The following is a 21,790-nucleotide window of genomic DNA, read 5'->3' as shown; positions in this document are numbered from 1 at the left end:
TTTGTAGAAGCTTGTCTTTTTGAAGTTTTTGTGTAAATGGGAAGTATAGTACAAAAATCAATGTAAAAAAAAGGAAAGTGGTGGCTGTCTAATCAGAACAATTTCTTAGCAACGTTCAAATAGACTTAGGCTTCCACACAATAATAGTGGGAGACTTTAACACCTCACTGACAATGTTAGACATACCATTGAGGCAGAAAATTAGTAAAGATATTCAGGACCTGAACTTAGCACTGGATTAAATGGGCCTGATAGAGATTTACAGAACTTGCCACCCAGGGCCTGATACAGATTTACAGAACTCATCACTCAAAAACAACAGAATATATATTGTTCTCATTGCCACATGGTACTTACTGTAAAATTAATCACATGATCAGAAGTCAAATACTTCTTAGTAAATGCAAAAGAGCTGATATAACAGTCTCTCAGACCACAGAGCAATCAAACTTGAAATCAAGATGACAAAATTCACTCAAAACCTTACAGTTACATGCAAATTGAATAACCTGCTCCTGAATGAGGAAAAAAATGAAATTGAGGCAAAAATTAAAAAGTTACTTGAAACTAATGAGAACAATGGTATAATATACCAGAATCTCTGGGACTCATATAAGGCAGTGTTAAGAGGGAAATTTATAGCACTAAATGGACATATCAAAAAGCTAGAAACATCTTAAGATAACAACTTAACATCAGAACAAAAAGAACTAGAGAACCAGGAGTAAACAAACCCTGCAATTAGCAGAAGACAAGAAATAACCAAGATTAAAGCTGAACTAACCAAGATTAGACATGAAAAACCCTTCAAAAAATCAATGAATCCAGGAGTTTTTTTTTTTTTAAAGTAACAAAACACTTTGTCTCAGCCCAAAATCTCCTTAAGCTGATAAGCAACTTCAGCAAAGTCTCAGGATACAAAATCAATGTACAAAAATCACAAGCATTCTTATACACCAATAATAGACAAACAGAGAGCCAAATCATGAGTGAACTCCCATTCACAATTGCTTCAAAGAGAATAAAATACCTAGGAATCCAACTTACAAGGGACATGAAGGACCTCTTCAAGGAGAACTACAAACCACTGTTCAATGAAATAAAAGAGGATACAAACAAATGGAAGAACATTCCATGCTCATGGGTAGGAAGAATCAATATCGTGAAAATGGCCATACTGCCCAAGGTAATTTATAGATTCAATGCCATCCCCATCAAGCTACCAATGACTTTCTTCACAGAATTGGAAAAAACTATTTTAAAGTTCATATGAAACCAAAAATAGCCGGCATCACCAAGTCAGTCCTAAGCCAAAAGAACAAAGCTGGAGGCATCACTCTACCTGGCTTCAAACTATACTACAAGGCTACAGTAACCAAAACAGCATGGTACTGGTACCAAAACAGAGATATAGATCAATGGAACAGAACAGAGCCCTCAGAAATAACGCTGCATATCTACAACTATCTGATCTTTGACAAACCTGAGAAAAACAAGCAATGGGGAAAGGATTCCCTATTTAATAAATGGTGCTGGGAAAACTGGCTAGCCATATGTAGAAAGCTGAAACTGGATCCCTTCCTTACACCTTATACAAAAATTAATTCAAGATGTATTAAAGACTTAAACGTTAGACCTAAAACCATAAAAACCCTAGAAGAAAACCTAGGCATTACCATTCAGGACATAGGCATGGGCAAGGACTTCATGTCTGAAACACCAAAAGCAATGACAACAAAAGCCAAAATTGACAAATGGGATCTAATTAAACTAAAGAGCTTCTGCACAGCAAAAGAAACTACCATCAGAGTGAACAGGCAACCTATAAAATGGGAGAAAATTTTCACAACCTACTCATCTAATAAAGGGCTAATATCCAGAATCTACAATGAACTCAAACAAATTTACAAGAAAAAAACAAACAACCCCATCAAAAAGTGGGTGAAGGACATGAACAGACACTTCTCAAAAGAAGACATTTATGCAGCCAAAAAACACATGAAAAAATGCTCACCATCACTGGCCATCAGAGAAATGCAAATCAAAACCACAGTGAGATACCATCTCACACCAGTTAGCATGGCAATCATTAAAAAGTCAGGAAACAACAGGTGCTGGAGAGTATGTGGAGAAATAGGAACACTTTTACACTGTTGGTGGGACTGTAAACTAGTTCAACCATTGTGGAAGTGAGTGTGGTGATTCCTCAGGGATCTAGAACTAGAAATACCAGTTGACCCAGCCATCCCATTACTGGGTATATACCCAAAGGACTATAAATCATGCTGCTATAAAGACACATGCACACGTATGTTTATTGCAGCACTATTCACAATAGCGAAGACTTGGAAGCAACCCAAATGTCCAACAATGTTAGACTGGATTAAGAAAATGTGGCACATATACACCATGGAATACTATGCAGCCATAAAAAATGATGAGTTCATGTCCTTTATAGGGACATGGATGAAATTGGAAATCATCATTCTCAGTAAACTATCGCAAGAACAAAAAACCAAACACCGCATATTCTCACTCATAGGTGGGAAGTGAACAATGAGAACACGTGGACACAGGAAGGGGAACATCACACTCTGGGGACTGTTGTGGGGTGGGGGAGGGGGGAGGGATAGCTTTAGGAGATATACCTAATGCTAATTGACGAGTTACTGGGTGCAGCACACCAGCATGGCACATGTATACATATGTAACTAACCTGCACATTGTGCACATGTCCCCTAAAACTTAAAATATAATAATAATAAAATAAATAAATAAATAAAAAAGTAACAAAATACATACACTGCTATCTAGGCTAATAAAGAAGAAAAGAGAGAAGTATGAAATGAACACAATCAGAAATGAAAATGAGGATATCACCACTGATGCCACAGAAACACAAACCACCATCAGAGAATACTATAAACACCTCTATGCAAATAAACTAGAAAATCTAGAAGAAATGGATTATTAAATGCCTATCTGACAAATCACTGACTCAATTCTCTAAGAATACAAATGTGAACAAGTCTCTGTCTCACAAGGTAAGGAGAAAATCTTGGTAAGGTAAAGAGATGTGTATAATAGTCAATATTTCTGAACAGGTCATCTGTATTAGATGGTAGAAACGAAGATGTTCAGAAATATTTTGAAGGTAAATTAAAAATATTTAAATTCCTGGACACATACATCCTCCTAAGACTGAACCAGGAAGAAACTGAATCCCTGAATAGACCGATAACAAGTTCTGAAATTGAGACAGTATTAAATAGCCTACCAACCAAAAAAAGCCCAGGACCAGTTGGATTCACACCTGGATTCTACCAGAGGTACAAAGAAGAGCTTGCACCATTTCTACTGAAACTATTTCAAAAAATTGAAAAGGAGGGACTGTACCCTATGAGGCCAGCATCATACTGATACCAATATCTGTAAGAGATACAACAAAACGATACCAACATTTTTGATGAACATCAATGCGAATATCAGGTCAATAGCCTTGATCAATATTGATGCAACAATCCTCAATAAAAATACTGGCAACTCGACTCCAGCACAAAAAAAGCTCATCCACCACAGTCATGTTGGCTTTATCCCCAGGATGCAAGGTTGGTTCAACATATGCAAATCAATAAATGTGATTCATCACATAAACAGAACCAAAGACAAAAACCACATTATTATTTCAATAAATGCAGAAAAGGCCTCCAATAAAATTCAACATCCCTTCATGTTAGAAACTCTCAATAAAGTAGATATTGAAGAAACATACAGCAAAATAATAAGAGCCATATGTGACAAATCCACAGCCCACATAATATTGAATGGGCAAAAGCTGAAAACATCCTCCTTCAAAAATGGTACAAAACAATGGCCCTCTCTCACCACTTCTGTTCAAACTAGACAATACTATTCAGGACATAGGCATGGACAAAGTTTTCATGATGAAGACACCAGAAGCAATTGCAACAAAAGCAAAAATTGACACATGGGATTAATTAAACTAAAAAGCTTCTGCGCAGCTAAATAAACTATCAACAGTTAAGTAAACAAGCTACAAAATGGGAGAAAATATTTGCAAACTATAGATCTGATAAAGGTCTAATATCCAGCAAATCTGAGAAACTTATATAAACTTATAAGAAAAAAACAAACAACCCCATAAAAAGGTGCAAAGGACATGAACAGATACTTTTCAAAATAAGACATTCATGCAGCCAATAATCATATAAAAAAAGTTCAACATCACTGGTCATTAGAGAAAAGCAAATAAAAACCACGAGGAGACACCATCTAATACCAGTCAGAATGGCTACTGTTAAAAAGTCAAAAAATTACAGATGCTGTCAAGGTTGTGGAGAAAAAGGAACGCTTATACACTGTTGGTGGGAGTGTCAGTTAGCTCAGCCATTGTGCAAAACAGTGTGGAAATTCCTCAGAGACCTAAGAGAGAAATACGATTTGACCCCGCAATCCCATTACGGGTATATACCCAAAGGAATATAAATTGTTCTATTATAAAGACACATGCATGCATTTGTTCATTGCAGCACTATTTACAATAGCAAAGACGTGGAATCAACCTAAATGCCCATCAATGATAGACTGGATAAAGAAAATGTGGTACATATACACCATGGAATATCATGCAACCATAAAAAAATAATGAGATCATGTCCTTTGCAAGGACGTGGATGGAGCTGGAGGCTATTTATACTCAGCAGACTAACACAGGAACAGAAAACCGAATACCACATATTGTCACGTGTAAGTGAGAGCTAAATGATGAGAGCTTATGGACACATAGAGGGAACAACACACACTGGGGCTTTTCAGATGATGGAGGTTGGAAGGAGGGAGAGGATCAGAAAAAACTTGCTAATGGGTACTAGGCTTGATACCTGAGTGATGAAATAATTTGTGCAACAAATCTGCATGACACAAATTTATCTATGTAACAAACCTGCACAGGTTCTCCTGAACTTAAAAATAAAAGTTAAAAAAAAAAAGAAAATGAAAAGTCAAGCCACTGACTGGTAGAAAATATTTCTAAAGCACATATCTGATAAAGGATGTGTATCTTGAATATATTTTAAAAATTTCAATACTCAACAATGAAAAAAACCCCAATAACAATTTGACGCAATGTATGAACTGACACCCCTAAAGAAGATCTATGGATTGCAGAAAGGCAGAGAAAATGATAGTCAACATCAACAGTAAATTGATGGCATCAATGGATACCATCTTTGGATATTTATATGGATTGATAGTAAATTGATGTTGACTATCATCTTCTATGCCTTTCTGCAGTGACACCACATTGTAGTTTTAATTATAACTCACTTAATTGTAATTAAAACAATGTAAGAATGGCTAAAGTCAAAAAATGAAAATATCAAATACTGGTGAGAATGTGAAATAATTAGTACTCTGACATATTCCTGATGAGAACCTGAAATGTTATGCCTGCTCTGAAAAATTGTTTGTCAGTTTCTTATAAATTAAACATGTGTTTGTCTTACTACGTTTGACCCTACTCCTAGTTGTTACCCAAAAGACATGAAAATATATACCAACAGAAAACCCTGTATCTGAGTCTATAGTAGCTTTTTCCACAATAACCATAAACTGGAAAAACTCAAATGTCCTTCAACTAACAAATATAGAAATAAATTTTGATACATCTATCTATGTAATGGAATATTACATAGCAGTCAAAGATACCAAATTACTAATAATATGCAAATACATACACCAATCTCAGAATCAGTGAAAAAAACCTGGCAGAAGAAGCTACTACTTGATGATTCCATTCATGTGACATTCTGGAAAAGGCAAAGCGACAAGAAAAAAAAGTAAGACCGGGCACAGTGGCTCACGCCCGTAATCCTAGCACTTTGGAAGGCCAAGATGGGTGGATTACCTGAGGTCAGGAGTTAGAGACCAGCCTGGCCAAATGGTGAAATCTCATCTCTACTAGAAATACAAAAAATGAGCTGAGTGTGGTGGCACACACCTGTAGTCCCAGCTACTCTGGATAGTTGACAAAGTTTGGTTTGGAAGGAGAGGATTAACTAAAAAAAGGTCACAAGGCAACTTTTTGTGATAATATGGTGATTATATAACTACACATTTGTCAAAATTATTGACCTTCACATTTTTAGAAGTTAAATTTTACTAAATGTAAAATATATTTCAATAATCCTACTTTTATACACTTCAATTTTCTTTTAAAAGACATATCTGACAGACACATATGTAGTCATTTCTTCACAACTTTCCAAATAATGCCTCCAATATACTCAATTATAATTTATATTTAATAATCTCTCATATCCTCTTCCAACTAGTATAAGAAATTTAAGAGACAAATTGGATGTCTTGGTTTCTCAGTTATACTACAAATATGAATATACAACTAAAATATATTCATATTTATGCTACACAAAATGCAATGAAAAGCCAATTTAATTTTAATCTAATAATTTATAAATAATCTGCACATCGTGTCCTGCCAAGCACAGAGGGATACAGTAATAACTAGTAAAATGTTTTCCCCTCCCTCTGTTCTCTTCTGGAGCAACACATAGTTGCATAGATGAAAATTGTCGCCAGCCTCCCAGCTGCTAAGTTTTAATTATGTTATCAGCTTAATACAGTTAATCAGCTGTCAAATTTAAAATATCACTTTCTCTGCTTTTATTATTTCCTAATCGTCCCCACCTTCTTCTTGCAATTAGTGTTTAGCTGCACATAATTTTTTGTTTAATTTTCAACATGCTTCTAGAGCACAGCTGGCACATAATATAACCTCGAAATTTAAAGCTATAATAATAATTATTTTTATTATTACTTTATCTTCACAAAATATATTTTTATTTTATGTGATAAAGAGGACATTTACTTTTCCTTTGTAGAAATTTATGTTGCAATCTGTTAAGTTTCATTTGCAACATAATAGTCATAGAATATTTCTAGTCATAGTTTAAAATGTGTGCCAATATTTTACGTTTTGAGGAGATTTTAGATATGAGCTACACAATATCAACATTCAAAAATAAATATATTTAAGGCCCATACTATGCCAGGCATTATGTTAGATAACTGGGATTTAATAATGTATAAAAACAGATATGTTCCTTGAATATAGAAATACTCTTTGTATACCAAATAATTTAAAATTACTGATTTTTCTTTAAAAATATATGTAATATTTTTAGTCATACAAAATGAATAACAGAAGCACACTTCAATAGGGACAAATTAGACCTCTCTGGTAAAAGATCAAGGGCTTAAGTGAAAGTAATATTGATAAAACATACATTTAGATTTGACACCCAACTGTTAACATCTGAAATTTTATTAAATTAACATATAAAACAAACGAATGATTAGTCCAAATGTAAAAGTTACCAAAATTGTTTCTCCAAAAACTCTTTTAATTTGAAGATATTTACCTGAAAGAAGAGATTCACGTATTTTCAGAGAGCATATTTGACTTTTAAAGAACAGGTAATTCTAATGTGATTTTTAAAAGTCTTATCCGTGAAATAATAATAAAACAACAATACCATCAATATAATTGAAAATGTCTTAGTATATTTATAAAGTCAACATTATCATAAAAACATGCAATTTGCAAAAGAATAGGCACACATTTCCATGAAATAAAATAGAGGGTCCAGAAATTTATCATGCTACATATAGGATTTCAGTAGATGAATACATTATTTCACAAGCCAAATAAATACCCACATGAAAATAAAACTAGACAATTATCTCCTATGACAATTCATTAAAAAATACATTTTCAGTGAATTAAAAGTTTTTTATTATCATTCCTCTGTTTGTTCATACTTGGTGAGATACTTTTAACTAGGCAGGCAGCAGAAGCTATAAAGGAAGAAAAATGAGCTATTCATAAAAATTAAAACTTAACACATTTTAAAAGCACAGGTAGTGGAAAACAAGACATTAGAAAAAATATTTGCAGTCCAGATTAAATACAAACTCTTATAGTTTATCCGTAAAAACCCTCTGTATAGGCCGGGCTTGGTGGCTCACACCTGTAATCCCAGAACTTTGGGAGGCCGAGGAGGGCGGATCATGAGGTTAGGAGATCGGGACCATCCTGGCTAACACGGTGAAACCCGTCTCTACTAAAAACACAAAAAATTAGCTGGGCTTGGTGGTGGGAACCTGTAGTCCCAGCTACTTGGGAAGCTGAGGTAGGAGAATGGCGTGAACCCAGGAGGAGGAGCTTGCAGTGAGAGCCGAGATAGCTGAGATCACACCACTGCACTCCAGCTTGAGCGACAGAACAAAACTCCATCTCAAAAAAAAAAAAAAAGCCAACTGTGTATGTACATGTATATTTATATATACATATATACATAAAGTTGTATATATATATACATATTTAAAGTTGCATGTATGTGTATTCATGTATTTAAAACTATATTTACAGTTACTCCAATTAATAGTAGTCAATTAAACTTGTCCACTAATTACATGTCATCTATTTCAAGAGTTGGTAAATTTTTTTAAAAGGCAAAATAATAAATATTTCAGTCTTTGTAGGCCATATAATCTCTCATATATTCAACTCTGTTACAAAAGCAGCCACAGATAATAGTAAACAGATGGATTTGGCCATATTCCAATAAGACTTTGTTGACAGAAATATACGGTGAGCTAGATTTGGCCATTTGCCAATCCCTGTATTATTAGAGTTATGATTTTTTTTTTTTTGAGACAGAGTCTTGCTCTGTCACCCAGGCTAGAGTGCAGTGGTGCAATCTTGGCTCACTGCAAACTCCGCCTCCCGGGTTCAAGTGATTCTCCTCTCTCAGCCTCCTGAGTAGCTGGGATTACAGGCCTGTGCCACTATGCCAGGCTAATTTTTGTATTTTTCCTAGAGACAGGGTTTCACCATATTGGCCAGGCTGTTCTCAAACTCCTGACCCCAGGTAATCTGCCCGCCTCAGCCTTCCAAAGTGTTGAGATTACATGTGTGAGCCTGGCCAGAATTATGATTTTAAAATAGACAACTTGGGAAGAGAAATAAAAAAGAAAAAACTGCATTCTCAAAGTGATGGCTTGCCGAAGCCTCATCAAAAATTTCTGCTCTTTCTTTTTTAATGTGCAAAGAATCAGAAGTTCTGTGAATTGGCTCTATTTGGGGCTGGGGTGGATGAGAGAAAAAAAGGAAGGTAATTTTGGGGGATTCATTACTCTATTTGGATTTGTTAGGGAGGAAGGAAGGTGGGATTTTTCTTCTCATTCTTATCTCTTTCCCTCTTCCCGTCCCAGAAAGAAACTAAGAATAATAACGAAATTATTAAAATGACTCACCGCCCTTCCAATAGATTCCCTTTCTCCCTAGAACCTTGCCCTCTTCCCATACTCACACTCCCAAACTCAGAGTTTTGCAAGCAAAGTTGAATTAAAGAATACAATTTGGGGACATAGGTCTGAATGAACACTTCAAATTTCTGGCTTCTGAATTTCTGATTCTTAGTTGCTCAAGCAGGGACCATACCTGACCTAAGTTACTCAGTTTCAGACACCAAAGAGCAGGTCAGCACTACATGTACATCTTCTGCAATTTTAATAATAGAGAAGCAGAAAGTATAAGAGAATAGTATTCATCAACTTAAGATATTTACTTCTCTTTACTCCTAATTAAGTGTTTTTGAAGAAGTTCTTGATGTATAAAGTTAATATTTATGTTAGTGATTTCAGTATCTTGTTTAATAACTCTACCCTATGCTCATGTCTTGAAAATATTTTACTATGTAGGCTTTTGTATGTGTATTTGTAATTCATAAGAATTTATTTCTATATACATTATGGGGCTGGAAAACTTTGAAACAAAATTCATCACAGACCCAAAAACGGAAATTTAAAAAATTCTCACTTCTCTAAGATACTCATGAGAATATTGTCAGCTGCATATCTATGTCCTCTGATAGGCTGCAACTTAAAGAGTTGTCAATGTTGGCACTTTTAATATCTTTTATATATGTATTTTATATATTATTATATTATATAAGAGATACATAACATACATATAGGTAAATAAAATGTATGTATGTATATTATGTATATATTGAGACATTTATATCTATTTAATAGATCTGTATAATATATACATGTATGTATATGTGTATTTCATACATTTCCAATTATAAATTGAAATAAATAGGCAGGGCACAGTGGCTCATGCCTGTAATCCCAGCACTTTGGGAGGCCAAGGCGGGCAGATCACCTGAGGTCAAGAGTTCGAAACCAGCCTGGACAACATGGTGAAACCCCATCTCTACTAAAAATACAAAAATTAGCCAGGTATGCTGGTGGTGGGTGCCTGTAATCCCAGCTACTCAGGAGGCTGAAGCAGGAGAATCAATTTAATCCAGGAAATGGAGGTTACAGTGAGCTGAGACAGCATCACTGCACTCCAGCCTGAGTTACAGAGCAAGATTCTGTCTCAAAACAAACAAAAAAGTAATAAATAAAATGAATATTTTAAAAAATATCTGATGAAGTTATTTGTCTTAATGACTACAGAAACATCATGGATAGTATGCATATGTTTTCAAGCATGCTGAAGTAAATCAACACATATGGAAGAGATAACTTATCTCTGTGCTCATGTGAACAGCATCATGAATATCAGTGTGACTTGACTATAGCAACAACATGGGAAAACTACCAAAATAAATTATACTAAACATGGAAGTGATATTCACAGAAGCAAGATATTTCAGAATGCATCTCCTGCTGTCCAGCTCAGAAAAATGCTTAGTCTAGAAACATTAAAGAATTTTATTTTCTTTCCCATATCCTGACTTTATGCTCACCGAGTATAATACTATGTACTATATACTATAATATGTAGTGATTTTAGTTTTTTTTCTTTTTTTTTTTTTTTATACAGAGTCTCGCTCTGTCGCCCAGGCTGGAGTGCAGTGGTGGATCTCGGCTCACTGCAACCTCTGCCTCCCCAGTTCAAGCGATTCCCCTGCCTCAGCCTCCCAAGTAGCTGGGACTACAGCCGCCCGCCACCACGCCCGGCTAATTTTTTGTATTTTTAGTAGAGATGGGATTTCAGCATGTTAGTCAGGATGGTCTCGATCTCCTGACCTCGTGATCCACTGGCCTCGGCCTCCCAAAGTGCTGGGATTACAAGCGCGAGCCACTGCGCCAGGCCGATTTTAGGTATTTTAAGCCAAAAACATAACACTACACAATAAAATTACTTCATTGATATTTGGCTCATAAAATTAATGGGGGTTTGATGGAAGAGAGTTAGAGAACTGGTAGAATTCCATGCAGTTCTGCATTCTAAGTGGCAGGAAGCAGACACTGGGCACTTGGTAGGAACAGTAAGCTTTTTGTGCCAATACTGCTGGTCCCATGTGTTTGATGCTTCACCCTTTTCACTTACAGCTTGGACATCAGGGCTTGAGAGGCTATTTAGTCCATCTTAGGTTTAGTGTCTGCCATAAAATGTAGCAGAGGAAAAATATGGCCTCTTATTTCCTTTCATGGAAGATGGCTGTGAGATTGTCAGGCATCAGAGATTGTCACACTGCTAAGTACAAAAATAGGGCTTTTCTTGAAAGGAATATCTAGATAATTATTTTTAAAAATAGAGGAAGAATATAGGCAACAATTGTGAATGTTGGATAACAAATTAAAAGTAAAAATTATGCTACCCAAGGAAATGCTTAATAAGTAACCTGACTTCTCAAATATTCTGTTCCATGAGAAACAGCAGATAGGTTCTTAATAAAGTCATTTCTATCCCAGAAACTGTAAATATAAATCTACATTTTTCATGAATAAGCAGGCATATAGTTTATTCAACATTTATGTCTGAAATTGGTCAGTATAGCCTAATAGTTAACATATCTGTGGATTATTAGACTACCTAGTTTCTCTAAACAGAAGTCTGACTAGTCAATAGTTTTCAAATAATTTGTTGTTCTAGTTTGTTTAGACTGTTATAACAAAATTCCAAAGACTGAGTAGCTTCTACGCAATTATTTAATGGGTACAATGTACATTATTCAGGTGATGATTACACTGAAATCCCAGACTTCACAGCCACACAATATATCCTTGTAACAAAGCTGTACTTATACCCCTTAAATTTATACAATTGTTTTTAAAAGAGAGAAATAAAGATATAAATTAAAGAAACAAACAAAAAGGCGGTAGTGGAGCCAAGATGAAGATGCTGGCCAAATCTGTGTCTGGTGAAGGCCCACTCTCTGGTTCATAGATGGCACCTTCTCTCTGAACTGTCACATGGTGGAAATGGGAACAAGTTCCCTCAGGCCTCTTTTATCAGGACACTAATCCCATTCATGAATGCACTAACCTTATGATCTAATCACATCCCAAAGGCCCCACCTCCTAAGGTGATGGTGATAAACATGGGGGTTAAGTTTCGACATATGAATTTTGAGGAACCGTAATACTTCTTCAAACATGAAATCCTGGGACCCATGCTATAGAAAGGTCTGATAATGCATATTTAGCTATAGGTCTTTTTACACTTAGAACTGCACAATAAATTTGTCTGATAAGTGAACTTTCATTGAATTGATTATTTTTCTTTGTGTTTTCTGTCTGGGATGCATTCTTTTAGAAAAATTTCTCTGCAACCCTTGATGTATCAAACCAGAAACAAAAAATTAATGTAAACTGACACACTTAAAAGAAAAAATAAAAACACGAAAGAAGTAGCTAAACCTAAATTGATTGAAGTAGTAATTTTTCCTTAGCTAATAGTTTTATCTAAGCATTAAACTTCTTGTTATATAAGAAATCTGTTTGCAGGATTCTTTGCAAATATATCACCCTTGGGAACAGCCAGCTCACCTTCCTGACCCAATCCTGATGGGCTGTACTTTCCAAGTTTCTCCTGACTAATGTGGACTTTCTGGACTTGTATTGCTGTGTGCTGGCCCTGTCCACATCGAGGTTAGTTTTCAGGCCACTGGCATTTTACCTTTCAAATTTATTGCATACAGACAGAACATATCTCTTTCCTCTCCTGGGATATTTAACTCAAGCAGTCTTGAACTTGTAGCCTGACCCTAGTAGTCACATTATCAAAGCAGATGGTACAATGCTTTGTCTATTCTGAGAGAGTATTCACCACAGAAATTAGAGTACCCTTATGAATGCCATCTATAATGGCAGAGTATAAGTTTTCAGAAGTCTTATTTTGTTTTTACATAGCAGAAAAACTACATTCTCATAGAAATATCCAGTGTAAAGGATTCCATATTTGTTATATGCCTGTTATGCTTTTTTTGTTACTAGTTAAGAATATAAATCCTCTTCCTTTCACTCATGTTTATTTCTCTCTCTGTTAAATCTATCTCACCCTAAACCCTAGTCCTCTGGACCTATTCAAATTCAATGAACTTTATTACCCCTTGAGCAACCACTCACTCCCATAACCATTTCTTAGAATTTGTTTTTTCCTGAACTATTTTGTTCCTGAAGTCACAAACTCATAAAATACTCCCCAACCACAGCCATTTACAAATCCTGTGCTCAGTTGTTCTCATGACACTTGCTATATTATTCTCTTCAGGCTGCCATAACAAAATGTCACAGACTATATGGCCGAAATGACAGAAATCTATTCCCTTGCCATTTTGGAGGCTAGAAGTTCCTGATCGATGTCCAATAGCGTTGGTTTCTGAGGAGGGCTTTCTGCTTTCTTCCTGGTCTGCAAATGGCTGCCATCTCTCTGTGTGTTCACTTGATCTCTTCTTTGTGTTTGTTCAGAGAGAGAGAGAGGAGAGCTTTCCAGTGTTTCCCTCTATAAGAATACTAATCCTATTGAATCAGGCCCCACCCTTATGACCACACTGAACTTCATTCACCTTCTTAAAGTTTCTAGTCATCTCCACTTATCCCCGCAGAGGATACCTTCCAAGACTCGCAGTGAATGTCTGAAACCACAGATAGTATCGAATTTGATTGCTGTCAATCAGAACATGTTTTTCATGTCCTCCACCCACAAACATAACGCTTTTTCCGTGTTAACTAAGCATTATTCCTGCACCGTGGCTGTAGCTTTTGCAGTTTGAAGTGTGACAACCAAACTAGCACAAATTCCTTTCTCCTTTTTCACAATTTCACAGGTAGAAGATTCATTTTTACCATAGCAATTTCAGCATAGGATTTTTTTTTCTTGTTAAGTGAAGAACTTTCACTTAAAGGAAGCACTTTATGGCTGCTCTTTGGCATATCCCAATTGCCTGCATCACTACTCTTGAGCTTTGGGACTGAATAACATACTGAGTAGTGTCAGGGTGACTTGAACACAGGCACTGCAATACTGTCCCAGGTAGTTAGGAGGCATGAGCCGGGCAGGAGAGGGCTCTTCCCCCACCTACCAGGAATATCAGGTGATGGTTCAACAGTTATCACATGGCCTCTCTATAAATGATAATTTGACAGCAGGTCCCAGGGGTAAGCAAAAAGAGCTTCCAGTAAAATCTCAGATATTGGGAAAGTGAGGCCGGGCATGTGCACTAAGAGACAAAATGGTGAAATATTATTTTCCCAGGGCACTTAACCAGAAAAGGGAAAGAAGCTTCAGATGGGCATGAATACAACTTCCTAAACACACCGCATGTACGCACTTCCCAAGGGTAAGGAGGACACTGCACTGCACATGCAGGCAGCCCACCCTAAGGAAAGAATCTTGGGAAAGGGGCCAGCTTATAGAGTCCTAGGATCAAGGTTAAACACTGCACTTGACCTTCAGGTGCCCGCTTGGGTCTCTTCCAAGTGAACTTTCCTTTCTTTCGTTCTCTAAAGTGTTTTTATTTATTTTTATTTTTTTATTTTTTGAGACGGAGTTTCACTCTCCTTGCCCAGGCTGGAGTGCAATGGCGCAATCTCGGCTCACCGCAACCTCCGCCTGCCGGGTTCAAGCGATTCTCCTGCCTCAGCCTCCTGAGTAGCTGGGATTACAGGCATGTGCCACCACGCCTGGCTAATTTTGTATTTTGAGTAGAGACGGGGTTTCTCCATGTTGGTCAGTCTGGTCTCGAACTCCCAACCTCAGGTGATCAGCCCGCCTCGGCCTCCCAAAGTGCTGGGATTACAGGCGTGAGCCACTGTGCCCGACCTCTAAAGTTTTTAAAAAACTTCCACTCCTGCTCTGAAACTTGTCTCTGTCTCTTTTTGGGGCTTATGCACTTCAGTCAAATTCTTTCTTCTAAGGAGGCAAGAATTGAGGTTGCAGCAGACCCGTACAGATTCACCACCAGTAAATTGAGTCCCTTCCACCAGTAACAATACCACAGCAGTTGATCTGGGAATCCAGAGGGATTCTAAGTGTGTCATGGGCGGATAGTGTAGACAGAGTGGACCTGCTAGACAAAGGAAGGATTCACATACTAGGCAAGAAGGAGTGGGATGGCTTGAGATTTCGTCACACTCCTTAGAATGAGACACAATTTAAAACTTATGAATTGTTTATTTCTGAAATTTTCCATTTAATATTTTTAGACCATTCTTGACCATGGATAATTAAAACTGTGAAATGCAAAACCATGAATAAGTCAGTGGGGGGAGTTACTGTATTTCCAAATACATTCACACTGAGGGTTAAGGCTTCTACATAAGAATTTGGGGGAAGAGCAAAAACAGTCAGTTCATAAAACTGTTCTGTGCAATAATATCCCATTAAATGTCTATATTTTTTCTCCTTCTACTGCTTTGTCTACCCTCCCTTTCTGATTCTGCTTAGTATGTATATTATAAATATGATCAAGCCATTTGATAATATCAAAAGGGCGGATGAAATTTTGTACCATAGAATGTAAGCTGGATAAGGAAACGAAGGCAAGAGAGAGAAAGGAAAGGCATTAAAGAACTACAGGTGACTGTGGAGCACAATAATAATTATCATTATAGAAATGGGCTAGAGAATCAATAGGTGTTTGTAGACAACAATTTTTGATTGTTCAAGTTAAGAATACACAAGTAGAGTAGCTTTGATTCACAATCAACAGAACGTTTGCGTACAGTATAGTGAACATGAAGGGTTATCTCAGGGCTCTGAAAACAATAAAAGGCATGTTTTGTTTTGTTATTTGTTTCCCTGTGGTTTTTTTTTTTAATAAAACTTTAAAATTATCCAAGACAGTAAGATTTATGTTTGGGAAAAATTATTGAGAACTATGCGTAAAAGTTTCATTGGTTAGAAGAATTTTGAGGGTTAACTAGTGTCTTAAGTATTCTGAAATATTAGAAGTATGGGGAATGCAAATTTTCATATGTAGTCTGATTTTAGACTATAATTGATTTAGGTCTATGTATTTTGAAATGACTGAAGTAATATTTTAAATTCCTATATATTATTTAAGTCTTAGGTTAAACTTTGCCACTTTCTCTTATTACTCCTCTGTACTGCTGTTCATGTTTGGTGGGCCAGTCCTTTCTAGCTTCTTCAAATGTCTCTAACATTGAATATTTTCTACTCCTCTACTTATTTTTGTGTTGGTATGTCTTTCTTATCCACCAGGCTCTTAAGGTACTAATCATAAAGTAGGTAGAGCTTGGCAAAGCTCTTAAGGTAGTAAATATAGTAGGTTTCTTGAATGAATGGATGAATGAATGATGATCTCCTGTTTTAACGTTTTATATTTGGTGTTTGTTTGCTTGTTCGCTTTATTTATGACAAACTCATGTTCTCAATACTGGGAGAGAAAAAAATTATTTTAAAAATTAGCACCAAACTTACTTATTTTGAGTTTTAACAACAACAACAAAAAAAGATTTTGGCATTATTATGAGAGTTCATGTTACCAAAAGTTAATCATTGTCATTGACACTCCAAATGGATAGTGATGTAACTGATGAGTAGTATATTTCTAGTATTGCACAGTAAAAAAGAAATTAATTAAAATAGAAGTAAATAATTCTTGTTCAGAAAATGTTCATTGAATATTATGGATATGTAAATTACCGTTAATAGGCACTATGTTTACAGCAGTGAATGAAAGAGAAAAAAATAAAATCTCTGTTCTCATGAAGTTCAGACCCTAGTAAATATATTCATCATTAATCAGTGGCTCTTCTACTCATGTTAAGTTTTTGCGTGTACCTATGAATTGATATAAATACAATTATATTGCACATATTTTTCAATAGCCTATATTGTGCTTTGCAAAGTAATATTTACTTTTACCTATTGTGTTTCTGTTTTTTTTTTTGTAATTGTAGTAATGATTTACAAGTTCAAGGCTCTTAGATCCGTGTTCTTATGAAAATGATAATTTAATATTTGTTTTCCCCGTATATTTAAACCAACACTTCCCACTTCCCAACAACTACCCATACTCTAAAGACACAACCTATTATATCAAAACAGAATTTTTTAGCATATGCCTGAACCGAAGTCATTGTCCAAAAAATAATTTTCAACAAAAATAAAACTGTTTATACTTTAAGTATATAGCACAAGTTGTTGGAAGGCAGTTGAATATGCTCTATTTTCCTGTGTTCTAAAACTAATTTTCAGAAGGTAAAGACAACTTTGTATACAAAAAAGTATGTGGCTTATGAAAACACATTATTTAGTTCCTTGCCCTAAAATCTACTTAGAAATTAAATGATATAGATTTGTTTTAAATTTAATATCTAACTTAGCTGGTTATTTTAAAAACTAATCTATAACGGAAGCTTATGTATTTTAAGCATCGGTTTCAAAGAATCAGCCAGCTTCACAGTCATAGGATGCCCCAGGTACTCTCACATTGTGGCCTTTCATTTTCATGTAATGTGTTCTAGAAAAACAAATTTTGATGTAGTCCCTGCCTTACTCTTAGCCCTCTGTGACTTATAAAATCAAGTAATTAACATAGTTTGAAATAAAATCATTTTACTCCAGATTGTCATAGCACGTTTCTCCTACATCTTTGTGCCTGATTTGACCCATGGTGCCTGACCCTGTAAATGATTGCTTTACATAATACGTGGAGTGCATCACACCACATGACGGTAGCGTAAATCTCCCTTTTAACAAGCCATGTCACAGTGGGAAGACCTCATTTCACACATTAGAGGAAAAGAGACAGTTGGAATCATTAATCAGTGATGAGGGAAAGCACATGTGAAATGAGTTTGGGGTGGCTGAACATTTTTCCAATTACCAGACTATATTCTACTGGGAAAAGATGATAATAAACAGGAGACTGAATATCCTTTGCTTCACTCTTCTAGGAAAGAAAGACAATAATTATTAAAATGAAATGTTCACTGATTTGACACATACAGCAGAAAATGATCTAATGTTCACAGAGTTTGGTAAGTTATTTCTGAAACAGAAAAATATACAGATCTTAAAAGAGCAAAAATATGATAGTGGCACATGTAAATTTCATGATGCAATCCTCTCCTTGTATTTTAATTTCTTCAGAGAAATTAGTTAAGTGCTATCTACCACAATTAGAGAAAAATGTACATTAAATGATTAAGTTGTTATAAAATTAGGAAATGAGAACATGAAGAAGATATTTCTAAGAAAAGAAACAGCCGAGGCTTATTTTATAAAAAAAGTAGTGGTGCCATTTTGAAAACAAGGATCAGGCGGCTTCCTTTTCCAAATGCTAATGACTGTGTGCACGCTCATGAGCATATGCACATGCACGCACCAATAGACCTCCTAAGGATCAGCCATCTACAGTATATGTTTGTACTCTAGTTGCATTTCCCTGCTTTCTCCACATTCACACGGATACATATAGTTAATGGTTGCTGCCCATAATCAGTATTATCCCCTTAGGATAAAATTGTTTCATTTACAAAGAAGCAGACAAAGGGATAATTGTGGTCTAATCTGTAAAGCTTTGTCTATTTTCTGTAATATTTACAATAAGGAAATGTATGTGTGTGTATATATATGTGCGTGTGTGTATATATGTGTGCATATGTATATGTGTTAATTTTTCTGAAGGCAGTGGTGTAAGAAAGAGAAAATACACAAAGAACAATATTAAAATATTTAAATTAAATGTTAAATAGTTTTGTTTTTATTTTTTAATATCTCAAAGTAAAACAACACAAAATCTTAAAACCCTTACAAAGGCTTTCCACATTAATGTTTCCATTTCTTAACATTTTCCCACAAGTTTGAATTCTGATCCTTTGCAATAAAGTCATTTCTTCTAACTCCCTATTATCATGTGACTTTCCACCAACATTTAATGTAACCCTAGCCCTATTAATATAATTTGGTTTAATTCCATGATTATTCCTTGTTGATGCCATATTTTAAAACAATTCTATCTTCTCTCCAGTAAAATGTCCTAAGAGGAGAAAAAGCCATTAGGCTTGGCCTTTGAGGCTCCAAGTCCTTTCAAATTATCTAAGGGTCAGGTCTCACTTCCTCCATTAAGCAAAAATCCAGTAAATGTGGCTTTGAGCATTTCATGTATGGTTTATTTTGACACCTCCATACCAATATATCCTTCTCTTTCTCTCTCTCCTTTTTGTCTCTTTCCTGTCTTTTCTTTCTCTCTCCTTCTTTCTCTCGGCCTTGAGTAACAATGAGAAGCCTCTTAAGTCGGTAGCTGTTGATATGGGAACTGAATGCTACCACATAAGACCATATTCCATGCCTATAAAGACCCTCCCACAAAAAAATGCAAAACCCGCCAAGAGGGTAAATTTAAAAAAAAAAAAAAAGACCCTCACACACACATACACACCAACATGCACACACAGGTATATTTACAGAAGACTAAAGAGCATACAGGCTATTGGTGTTTATAAGAGATTTTAACAATTACATAATATTTTTATGATACCTTAATCATAAGCAAAAATATCAATAAAAATGTGGAAAATGGGCCAGGCGCAGTGGCTCATGCCTGTAATCCCAGCAATTTGGGAGGCCAAGGCAGGTGGATCACATGAGGTCAGGAGTTCAAGATCAGTCTGGCCAACATGGTGAAACCCCGACTCTACTAAAAATACAAAAAAAGTAGCCAGGCGTGGTGACGGGCACCTGTAATCCCAGCTACTTGGGAGGCTGAAGCAGGAGAATTGCTGGAACCCAGGAGGTGGAGGTTGCAGTGAGATCATGCCATTCTAGTGAGATCACTGCATTCTAGCCTGGGCGACAGAGCAAGACTCCATCTCAAAATAAACAAACAACAAACAAACAAAACAAACAAACACACAAAAAACATGGTAAATGCAGCTTATGGGGCACAGAAATCAGGTAAGAGATAAGGTAGAGCAGGGGAATGCTTTTTTTAATTCTAATCATTAAATATGTGTTTAAGGACTTAATTTTTACATTACATTGATTTAAATATGAAAGTTAAAAAACCATGTTAGGAGGTTATAGCTCTTGATCAGATGACATAAGCACACACCATTCTGTCTCTCCCACTACATGTAGTTATTAAACCTAGACCGAATGCTAGGAACAACTATCTTAAAATTGAATAGTAGGAGGCAGATTGGGGAAGAAGGCCAGGGTTTGAATTTCCATTGAGCTAGCTGTGCTTACCTTTTTCTCTCTCCTGCATCCCCATAGCCTGAACTGAATCCCACAGCCTGTACAAAAAAGTGAGCACAGGCCTGCTGATAACAAGAGTTCCAGCAGAAGCTGTGGAAGACTGAAAAATGGCCCCAAAGATACACAGGTCGTATTCTCTGAAACCTGTGAATGTTTTTTTTTATATATGGACAAAGGAAATTTGCAGATGTTATTAAATTAAGGATCTTGAGATGGAGGGATTAACCTGAATTAACTGGATGGGCCCTAAATGTAATCCCAAGTGTCTTTAGAAGAGGGAAATAGAGAAAGATTCGACTGTAGAAGAAAATAAGGCAATGTGATTTGTGAAGCAGAGATTGGATTGATAAAGCCATAGGCCAAGGAATGCTAGTGCTATCAGAAGGTGGAAGAGGCAATGAATAAATTTTGCCCTGCACTCTCCAGGAGGACCAACACTGCCCACACCTCAATTTTAGCACGTAAAACTCCTCTCAAACTCTGGGACTACAGAACTGTGAGAGAACACATTTCTGTTGTTTTAAACCACTAAGCTTAGGTAATTTTTTTATAGCATGCTTTAAACTAATAAAGAAGCCGTCTGGCCACATGGTTAAGTAATGGAACTCCAGATGCTGAGAGAAAGTGGAGGATCCCTCCAACTTTTTTGGTTAATATTTTCTTTGTTGTTTCTTGTACTATGCCTAAAGAAATTCTTTGGCAGTGACATCGGGGACACCAACAACATTCCGTCTCCCTGAGAGAAATCAAACTCTAAGGAAAGAAAATATTTTTATTTCAGAGTTGAGGAGCTGTGGCCCAAAGGCTGTGGGGTGAATATTCATTTTTATTTTTCTTTATGTTTCCATGTGCTGCTTTATCCCAGATATGGGCACATTTGCAGAAAGTGCAACAGAATGAGCTAAGTAATGCCCAAGCTTTCTGGCCAGAAGATAGAAGAGAGAAGCTTCAGAGAACAGAAATTAGTTGAGAGATTTTCCAGAGGGAGGGGCTTTAGAAAGTGAACTCTTATTTATGATGAAAAACTAAATGTAATAAAGTGTAGTAGAGGAAGTAGTAATGATTTCTTGTATGTTTTAGATATTTTTTGAATGAGTTGTGACTGATGTGATTCTGGTAATTTTCAACAACATGTCATATTTTATTTAAAAGAAAAAGCATGTATTTATATTTATATTCTAATACATGCAATCTTATAATAAGGTTTTGGTCATT

The sequence above is a fragment of the Pan paniscus genome, chromosome 4 (assembly GCF_029289425.2).
Source record: "Pan paniscus chromosome 4, NHGRI_mPanPan1-v2.0_pri, whole genome shotgun sequence".
Lineage (NCBI taxonomy): Eukaryota > Metazoa > Chordata > Mammalia > Primates > Hominidae > Pan > Pan paniscus.
This window is presented reverse-complemented; position numbering follows the sequence as displayed.